The 10,367-nt window shown below is 42.7% G+C and overlaps 1 protein-coding gene across 1 annotated transcript in view; it reads right to left on the reverse strand.

Moving 5' to 3' along the window:
- Positions 1 to 4,899, reverse strand: part of SV2C (synaptic vesicle glycoprotein 2C) — a 165,184-nt gene extending 160,285 nt beyond the window's left edge. Inside the window, exon 1 of the mRNA XM_061620461.1 lies at positions 4,729 to 4,899. The gene's annotated coding sequence lies outside the window, so the exon portion shown is untranslated. The remainder of the gene's footprint in view (positions 1 to 4,728) is intronic.
- Positions 4,900 to 10,367: the final 5,468 nt, after the last annotated feature.

The following is a 10,367-nucleotide window of genomic DNA, read 5'->3' on the forward strand; positions in this document are numbered from 1 at the left end:
CGTAATCTTCTTATTTCTGTGGTCTCTACTCCAGAAATCAGAAAGGGCATCACAGATCTATATTGCATTACTTTCTGTTGGTTTCATTCCATCTTCGCAAAAAGCAATTTATTTTGACTAAAATATATCGCGACAGTCTTAAATCATCAAGATGCCCGGAGGATTACTACTAGATCTAGGGCCTTTTCTGTGGTGGCCCCCAAATTGTGGAACAGCTTACCAGAGGAAATACGCCTGGCGCCTACGTTATTTTCTTTTAGGCGCCAGGTTAAGACCTGGCTATACTCCCAGGCATTTTAATGTTTTAATGTTTAATGTTAATTGTTCATCTTAATGTTTTAAATTTTCCTGTTATTTGAATTGGATTTTATTGACATGGTATTTTAACTCTGTTTTGTACACCGCCCAGAGAGCTACTAGCTATGGGCGGTTTAAAAATGAAATAAATAAATAAATAAATAAAATCCAATATCCTCACTCCCATTTTTTAAATGACAGGTTTCTAGGCCCTATGAATGTAAACATAAGGCTAGAACTATATAATCATAATGTTAGAACCATTGGAGAGGCTTCAGTAGGATCTCAAGTAACTTGCTCCTTCCAAGCCTTAGCAAAAACAGAATTATCTGAAGTATGCTAATGATGTATTTGCTTAATTTATACATATTGGGGGTTGTTTTACTTGGCTTAAAATAATGATGTTTATCACAGTGTACACACTTAATATACCTACCGTAGGTTTTACTGCTCCAGCTTGTGCTAGATATTAAATCATTAATGTAGGAGGGGAGCAAAAATATTGTAAAACCTCTGACAGTTTTCCCACCTTTTCAAATAACGATGTTTTCTTACCTATAGGATCTCCTACAAATTTGCCTCTTTCTTTATTATATCTAAAATTTTATTCTTATGTTGGTATAGAGAAGGTATGGTTTAATTATAGTAAAGAACAAATTGAAGGTTTTCTTTTACACAAACTGATACTAGGTTGTCAAAACATGGACTTCCACAAGAAGTTATTTAATTGCTTGAAATCTGTAAAAGCTAAATCATGCATAAAATTTAAGTTATATGAAGAACTGGATAAAACATAATTTTAAACAATTATCTGTTGAGCATACATTTTATGAAGTACCTTTTGAGATTCTGCCCTGATCGTTCAACTCTAAAGCAGAATTCTTTTCTTTAGAAAAATGCAGTTTTCATCTTAAAAGGAAACGTTAAAAAATAGCACCTAATTTCTCATTGCTTTTAGTGGAGTCCAGCATATAAATTCAATATATACAATGTCCTTTAATAATAAACATGTATTTTCACTTAGCACTTTATAAATAAACACTCAATAAAATTAAGCTACAGACACAACTGCTTTGACATTTTAAATCCTACTCTTGATCTGTTCCAAGATGTTAAACACAATGTGCTACATAACACCAAAAGAGCAGCTGCTGCAAGCTCTCTTTCATGTTTGCAAATTAATTTAACCTAATTGATGTGTTTTTGATTAAACAAGCATTAATATTCAGATTTTGATAGGCATCATCACAGAGTTCTCCTGCAACGTATATATAGTCAGTGTAATCTGATTGCTAGACAGGACAGGAGAAGTCCTAATCATATTCAATGGAGCTTTTTGTTACAACAAACGTGGTTAGGATTGGACTGTTTCCAAGCTTATGACGATCTTGCACCACTTATTTGAAACGAAATTCTATGGACATCAGTAAGCCTTTCTTTCAGCTAAGATTTGTTCAGGATTTACAATAAATTCAATAAAATTTAACATATTTTTCATTTTGTTTTAATAAAATTTAACGTATTTTTCATTTTGTTTTAAAGTAGTACAATCATCCTACATCTAGTAAGATTAGATTTTCATGAATACTAGATGTTTCATGAATAGGTTCATGTTTTGAATGATAAGCTGATTTTTCTCATATTTTAAAATCTTTTAATATATCCTACATATCTACGTTTTAAATATGATGCATTTATCAATATTCTGATCACTCTTATCACATGTCATTTATTAACATCTGCAATCAATGTATAGTCCTACAATGCAGTTAAAGGCTTCCGGAGATGCATTTGACCTTTCATTCTCTTTTCTAAACTATCTGTTCAGAAATCAAGGAGAAAGCGCCACATGTTCATTCTATATCATCATTTTAAAAAAAGTAAGTTTTAAAATATATAAAAAGAAAGCACAGTGCGACCCTAATTTAGATTTAATTGAAAGGTACAGTTTCTTTTTTGCTTAAAGGTGATGCTAGAGAATGAGAATATGCTGCATTTGCTTACTAATACTGAAGATTAGCTTTATTAAATTAACACACATCAAAAGCGACATGCAGGAGCACCTAACCTTTTGCTTTTTTCCCCACAGAAGTCATTTCAGATACGCCAATACTCATGAGATCTACAAAGTTGTATTTATTAACTTTATTACATTAGCATACCAATAAAAAATATTTCAAACATTTAGCAATGCTTCAGAATTTGGGGGGCCAAACTGAATTCTGTTGTAAAAAGATTTTGTGGGTCCTTAAATGCATCTTGAACTGGAAAATGAAATTAAAAAAAGTCATGAAGCTTATTTTCCAAGTTTGCTTCCAAAGGTGGTTTCCTTGTTTTCTGTGTTTTGTTTTCTATAGTAGAATCTCAGCGTTTTAATACAGAAACATTGTAATACAGAAACATTACAAGAGAGAGCAAGAGAGAGAGCAATCATACATTTCAAAAAGGATTCACTTAAAGAAAAACACATTAAAATAAAAACTAACAATTGTTATTCATGAAATGCATACACATGGTGACCTGCTTTTTGTATGATCTCCTTTTTTGTACTCAAATAACTTTTAACAATTCTAGAAAGGAAAAAAAACACTATTTTTAATGTTCGAATTATCTACAGGTTTTCTTCAGCACTTTCATTTAAAAATAGAAAAATAATGTTGTTTTCCAGACTCCATCTACAAAAATGCCAGACAACCAGCACTTCATCAAATCTGGGTGCCATCTCTCTCTCTCAAAAAGAACACACACAGGATCATATACACAGTCTAGTTGCTGTCAGCTCCCTGCACTGCAGTGCAATGCAGCCCAAGAGAGGCTGGGCATCAGAAGCTAGATGGAAGCGCCTCTGCATTCTGCCCCTTCTAGGACAATCACTCACACCTAATTTGGGGCAGAAGCGTGGTGGAGGTAGTGGTGAAGGAAGAGGAGGGGGCGGCAGAGAAGGGGATTGTATCCCGCAGCTCCATACAACTCCACAGAACATGCTATTCCACAGGGTCTCTTGTATATATGAAATGCAGATCTAAGCCATCATAATCAGCATCATAGCCACCCTATGCAGGAAAGAGTCCTGGATCCTATTGATCAGCGAAGGCCAAACTATCTCAACGTAGCTTAGCAGACAAGGAGAGCTCTTTATTTTTGCATGCCTGTGTTTTCCCCCTCCCCCATCACATGTCGAAGTGGCAACCCCGAGTAAGCCCACCCACCCCGACCATCGTCAGCATCCAGCGATTAGCTTCGCGCTCCCCGGGCGCACGCGGGGGGGGGATTCCCAGCAGTGACTCCGGGGAGTCGCACGCGCCGAGTTAGAAGGCACGCGCCTCCAACCCCATAGAAGTCCCCGGGAAAGCTGAGTCAGCTCCGTGCCCCTCCCCCAACCTTTGCAGCCCTCTTGATGATCGTCCCTCCTTGCCCCCGCACTGCAGCCCGGCACGCCAAGCAAAGCGAAGGGAGAGGAAGAGAAGGGGAAGGAAAATGTTGCAGACGGAATTCCCTAAATGACTAGCTGTTCGTTCAGTTTTGCCGAAGTATGCGGCGATTGAAACAACAATCGCGTTTATTAAGGCTTTTCGGAATCTGATGGAAGATGAACGACAAGCCGCGGCCAACAACTTTGCAAGCTGCTGAAGGAGTAGAAGAATATTGCCGATTCCGCCATAGAAGAAAGTGCCCGGTTGCCCCCCAAAAAAGCACTTTGAAAAGCCTCGTGGCTTTCCCGACGCATCGCATCGCATTGCAAAGGTCTGGCTGAATCTTTTTGCAGCCGTCTGGTACCTTTTGCAAGATCTTCCCCGTTCTATGCCTCCCCGCCACTATCGCTCACAGCTGTCCACGTCTGCCTCCTTGAAGCTCTTCCACCATCATCTCCCACCTCCGAACATCCTATGCATGTCCACAAAGTTCTCGTAGGGGATTTTTAATTGGGGGAGGGGGTGCCATGAGTGGGAAACGGGAATGTGGTTGACTAGCGAGACTTTGGTGACAGCCACTGCAGGATGGCAGCATCGCGTCAAGCTGGGGCTTTCCTCTTGGGGAACCCAAAGTAAACTCGTCTAAGGGCTGCGATCCTGGCGCACACGCTTTCTTCAGTCCAAGCCCCGCCGCCGCCGCCGCCTGAATGCGGCGGGATTGACTGCCGAGTAAGCGCGCCTAGGATCAGCCTGCAAAGGCTACGCCCGCTTCTCCCAAAGTAAAGTCCCATGGAACTCGACAGAACTTATTTGTCTGAGAGAATCGCCGGTTCCCGCCATCTTGTCCCGCCGCGCTAGGAGAGCCACTAGCGGACCTTTAGGGGAAAGTTCGAAGCGAAGCCTCCTCCAAGGCCTGCTCCAGTCGACAAGCAAGCTAACCGCCAGGGCGGGAAGAGGGCGAGGTTAAAAAAAAAGTTCCTCAAGACGGCAAGCGTTCCCGAAGGGAAACCTTACTTACCCGCTAGAAGTGCAGCTTGCAGCCGTCTCGCTCCCCTCACCGCGCCGCTCGCTCCTTCTCTTGCCGCTTTGGTGCTCGGCGGGGTAGCGCTGCGGCTCGCTAGAGGTGGTGGTAGATTGATTTTCCCTCTCCTGTAGAGCCCAAGGAGAGGCGGGAAAGTGGCTGTGTGGGCGCTCCGGCACAACGCGCGCTTTTGCTACTGCAGTGCTGAAGAGCGCTCGGCGAGAGGGGAGAGTCATGGCGAGGGCGGGAGGCGGGCGACGCACCATCCAGAGTGGGAGGGGTGCGACGGCTGGGCAAGCCCATTCTCCCCCACCTGAAGACGGCAGCGGGAAAGCGGGAGGGAGGGAAAGGGGGTGGTGAAGCCGTGCGAAACCAGGCTAGCAGGCAGGCGAGGCAATTTCCCCGGGGAAAGGAGAAAGGAAGGGAAATCTCTCCAAGTAAATGCAATATATGTTCTTGCCAGCAGCAGCTGTGGCACAATTCGGACTTGCTTGGCTTTCGAATGCTTTCGAATGGGGCTATATTGACAGGTGTTAGTATTGCTTACGGTGGAGCGAAGCATCCTCCTATGGCATCCATGGGACCACAGCGCATGGTCCTGGTGTGATTGAGATTTTAGAGAACGCACGTGCTGTTGGGCTCTGGTCACGGCATGGGGGGAACTGCCCAGGGGAGGTGGCTACGAAAATTTGGGGCCCTGGCGGCGCACGGCATCGTGACTGACACAGCTAGGAATTCAACAAGTGAAGCTTAATCTAGAATTTTTAGAAGGAATCGCTGCCTTAATCTGTTGCAGCAAAAGCAACAAAGAGTCTTGTGGCACCTTGAAGACGAAATCCTATGCCTCAGTACATTTTAATGGACAGATGTTTGTGCAGAAATAGAGTTGTAAGAGATCCTTAACATGTCAAAACGCTCTTTATTTTAATTCACATGTCAAAATTTGTGTAGTTGATAAAAGACACATAATTACTTTGGGGAGGGGGAACGGCAACCTCAGGAGATTGGGAAAACACTGTACACAACCAAGCTCTTGTTGCAGCCTGGATTGCACTTTAAATGCAGCATGATTGGTGGTGTCATTCTGCATGAGCACAAAATATAATTTTGCATGTTACTCCAATATGAGTTGGTCACTGATGTGTTAAAACAATACAGTACTCTTTTGTGCTTGTTATGACATACATTTTTGAGTGTTCATTCATCAAATGCATGTGACAATTGCTGCACATTGTAACTGAGGCTGGAGGAAAAGTGGCCAGCCTGTGGCTGAGCATGGGTGTATGAATTGGATCTTTTAAGGCTCCAATCCTTCAGTCCCATTGAAATAGATATAGTTCTGAATAAACTTCCATAGGATCGGGCTATAAAGTAGGCTTCAGGTTGCCTAACTATTCCTTGCTTAAATAACCACGTTTGTGCAAGGTGCTGTAAGACAGCTTGGCAGGAGGAACTCATGGAAATGGGGTACAAAAAGATCTAATGGTCTGGTGCATGTGTATGCAGAAGTAAGTCCTGCTGCGTGCAGTTGGACTAACTCACAAGTAAGCATGTATAGGATGACAGCTAGTTCAGTCCCTACACATTTATCTTTCTGTCATGATAACCCATATTTGCCAAGAGCAGACACAAATCAATATCATTCATCAGGTAGGGCAAGTTTAATAAAACAAATTCAAATGTTCAAGCTAGCTACAAAGTCAGCCAAATGTTCTATCTCATGCCAAGGACTATAAATCTAAGATGCAGGTTGCTTCTAAACAGAATACACACATCTGAGACCTCTCTGTCTTTCTGTCTGTCTCTTCCACAGAAAGAGACCAGTGGCCTGGAAGAATGGGTGAAGATCATAGGAAGCTGCCTTATATAGAGTGAGGCCAATTCCATCTAGCTCACTGTTGTCTACACTGACTGGCAGTGGGTCTCCATGTTTTCAGACAGAATTTTTCCATCCCTATCTGGAAATGCTGGAGATTGAACCTGAGACCTTCTGCATGCAAAGCAGATGCTCTTCCATTGATTCAAAGAACATGCTGGTGCCATTAAACATCTCTACCAAGCATTTGACAGAGTAGATCAAACAAGGGTCCCAATGACACATTGCCATGTTTATGCCAGGGCAGGCAGACCAAGCCTCCCTGGTGACAACACTGGGAGAAATGCTTGCAGACTTTCTGAAGGCAATGCCATCTTGTCCACTGTAAATGTCTGGTCTCATTATGGCATTGTTCCCCCACTGGCCTAGTGGGAGACAGATTATAGCCCTGTGTCACTAAATGCTAGAGATGGCAGAGGAGGAGGAAGGCCAAGGCCACATGGTGAAGACACCTCAATATGCTACTTCTCTATTAGCCTCCAGCAGTACAGAGCCTTAGTCTAGGGTGCTGTACCAAAGCAGCATCTTGCCTATATGGCTATGGTCCCGTCTTTCCTCCACTGCTGCCATCATCAGCAGTACCTGTGAATATGAATACAAATATCCACATCCTTCAATTGCCTCTCTATAGGGCCTTATTTCCAGCCTAATCATTTTATAGCTTGTATCATCCAAGGGAAGATACAACAATTAGAGGCAGATTAAGATGCTGTTGATATCTACAGAATGTTTGTTCACACTAGTTTTGCACATATATTGGAGATGCATCTGATTAGACACTGAACAAAATGGACTTTTGGTCCATAGGTTGCAACCTGTTTTGTTTGAATCATACAGACACATCAGCCTCTGATCATGTTACAGTCTCATGTAATTTTCTTATTCTAGTGAACAAACTAACAGCACTATTCACAATGAAGGTCAAACTAGATATTAATTATGTGATTGGTCCTTGCTTGTTTTTTCTGTACTAAATAGCAATTGTAGAAGGGGGGATCTATGTCAAGACTCTGGCATGGGTGGAGGTGGATTTTAATTCTGTGTCCCCACAGTGGTCCTGATTCAGATTGTCTATCCCCTGCAGCTGGGAGCTTCCAACTCAAATAGCAACTGGAGAATGATCTAAATTAGTATCATGGCAGAGGCAAAGCTTTAAAGCCTCCCCTGCTCTACAGTAGGGATGAATTAATCTGTCAATTTCAGTTTCTCTCAGTTTCTCATTTTTCCGTTCTCCGCATTTCCACATTAGTTTTTTTTTAAAAGTCCTTATGGATATTCATCAGTAATTTAGTTCAGAGTTTTCCTAATACAGAATAATAGAATAGTAGAGTTGGAAGGGTCCTATAAGGCCATCGAATTGAACCCCCTGCTCAATGCAGGAATCCAACTTAAAGCAGACCTGACAGGTGGTTGTCCAGCTGCCTATTGAAGGCCTCCAGTGTTGGACAGCCCACCATCACCCAGGCCTAGGTATACACATTTTTATGCAATTTTGCCTAATATATACATTTTTGCAAAATAATTTTCTCTAATGTTAACATTTTTGTATGTTATTTTCATGATTGCATGCAGTTTTATCCACACTTTACTCTGGTATATGCATTCTGTGGCCGATTCTGGACTGGGATAGCCTGACTACTGTTGTCCACGCACTGGTAACCTCCAGGCTAGATTACTGTAATGCGCTCTATGTGGGGCTGCTCTTGAGGTTGGTCCGGAAGCTGCAGCTGGTGCAAAATGCGGCGGCGAGACTGCTCACTGGAGCAGGGTATCGCCAACATGTCACCCTGCTGCTGAAAGAATTGCACTGACTGCCCATTTGCTACCGGGCCAAGTTCAAGGTTCTAGTTTTGGTGTACAAAGCCCTATATAGCTCAGGTCCAGGTTACCTGAAAGACCGTCTTATCCCTTACATACCCAGTAGCTCACTGTGCTCTGCAGGTGAGGGCCTCCTGCAGATACCATCTTATCAGGAGGTTCGTTCTGTACAATATAGGAAACAGACCTTTAGTGTGGCAGCACCTACCCTGTGGAACTCCCTCCCTTTGAATATTAGGCAGGCGCCATCTCTGCTATCTTTTCAGCACCTTTTGAAGACTTTTCTTTTTCAAAAAGCCTTTTAAGTTGAGAGCTATCCCAGTCTGTCTCTGTGTCAGATTTGCTTAATATGTTTTTAATAATGTTTTTAACCTTTTAAAAAAGTTTTAAAAATGTTTTTAATGCTGTTTTATCTTAATGTATTTTAAGATTTGTTTTTATGATGTTTTAAAGTGTTTTTAGTGCCTTGTTTGCCACCCTGGGCTCCTGCTGGGAGGAAGGGCGGGATACAAATTAAATAATAATAATAATAATAATAATAATAATAATAATAATTCTTGTACACATTACTTGGATGGAAAATGGTATTGCAAAATTCAGAGAAGTGGACATTTTAAAAAATGGCTGTGTTTTCAGTTTCCATACTGTTTCAGAAATGCAAATTTGGTCCATCTTTAAATGCAAAGTGAATCGAATTTTTCCCCTAACCCTATACTAAGTCTTAATCTGAATTTCCACCGGCTCTGACACAACATACATACGGCTGCTATTTAATTCTTTTTTTTTTAAGCGAGCAAGCTGTTATTAATGTCATATCTAGTTTGGCCCTCAGTTTGAAAGATAAGGTATTTGAATAGCAAATAGATTCTCCCCTCCACCCTTTCCACCAAATGAAAAAAAAAACCTTTAGGAACAGAAAGGGCAAGCTCTTCTCAGACCCGTTTCTCCAGCTGTGACATGCTACCTGCACTATGACATGATGCAGTCCAAACAAAAATTGTGACAAGACAGGCCTGTCACTTTCCTGACAGCCAGGCCAAAGAGTCACATTGAGCACCAACTTGCCTCACATCGTTATAAAGTTTTCACATGTTGTTGCATTCTCTCACATACAGTATCAGTATCCTGGTTGTGAAAAGCTAAAGTATATGGGGATGTTTACCAATCTACCAATAATGCAAATCAATTTACTTTCCATTTAACTCAAACTGTGCTCTTCAGAAAAAGACAAAAAGATGTCATGGAATTACTAAAGCACTAAGAAAACCCAAACGCTTGGTCTTTGTTTTCCCATCTATCTGTAAGATCTAATGTTTGGTTCCAGAGCTGGTTCTAAAGGGCAGCCAGGTGGGGCACTGGCCCAACGGCCCCTGGAGCTACAGGGGGCCCCTCAGCCGCCCCTCCACTCCCCTTCTGCGATCCACAGCCCCCCCATGCCCCCCACCTGTCTGCTGTCTTTTACCATTGCCCTTAACAAAGATGGCGGCCACGGTTTCCCTAACGTACTGAAGCCCCTGCTGCCATCTTAGTTGATGGCAGAGATGCGCACGTGTAGCACACGTGTGCCATCAACAAAGATGGCAACGGAGATATCATCCCCTTAGGGAAACCACGGCCGCCATCTTCATTAAGGGCAATGGTAAAAGACAGCAGACAGGTAGGTGGGGGTGTGGGGGTCTGTGTGCATGTGCACGTGTGCACATGCACATGCCGGGGACCAGGGCAAGCTGATGCCCAAGGGCCCTGGCATTCCTGGAGCCGGCCCTGTTTGGTTCATTTACAGTTAAGAAGGAAAGTTCTCTTTGGCATATGAGTTCAGGGATGGGAAAGCTGTGGGGCTCCAAATGTTGCTGGATTAGAACTCTCATCATCCTGGCCTTTGGCCATGCCAGCTAGGGCTGATGAAAGTTGGAGTCCATCTATATCTGGAGGACCACAAGTC

Source organism: Rhineura floridana, chromosome 1 (assembly GCF_030035675.1).
Source record: "Rhineura floridana isolate rRhiFlo1 chromosome 1, rRhiFlo1.hap2, whole genome shotgun sequence".
Lineage (NCBI taxonomy): Eukaryota > Metazoa > Chordata > Lepidosauria > Squamata > Rhineuridae > Rhineura > Rhineura floridana.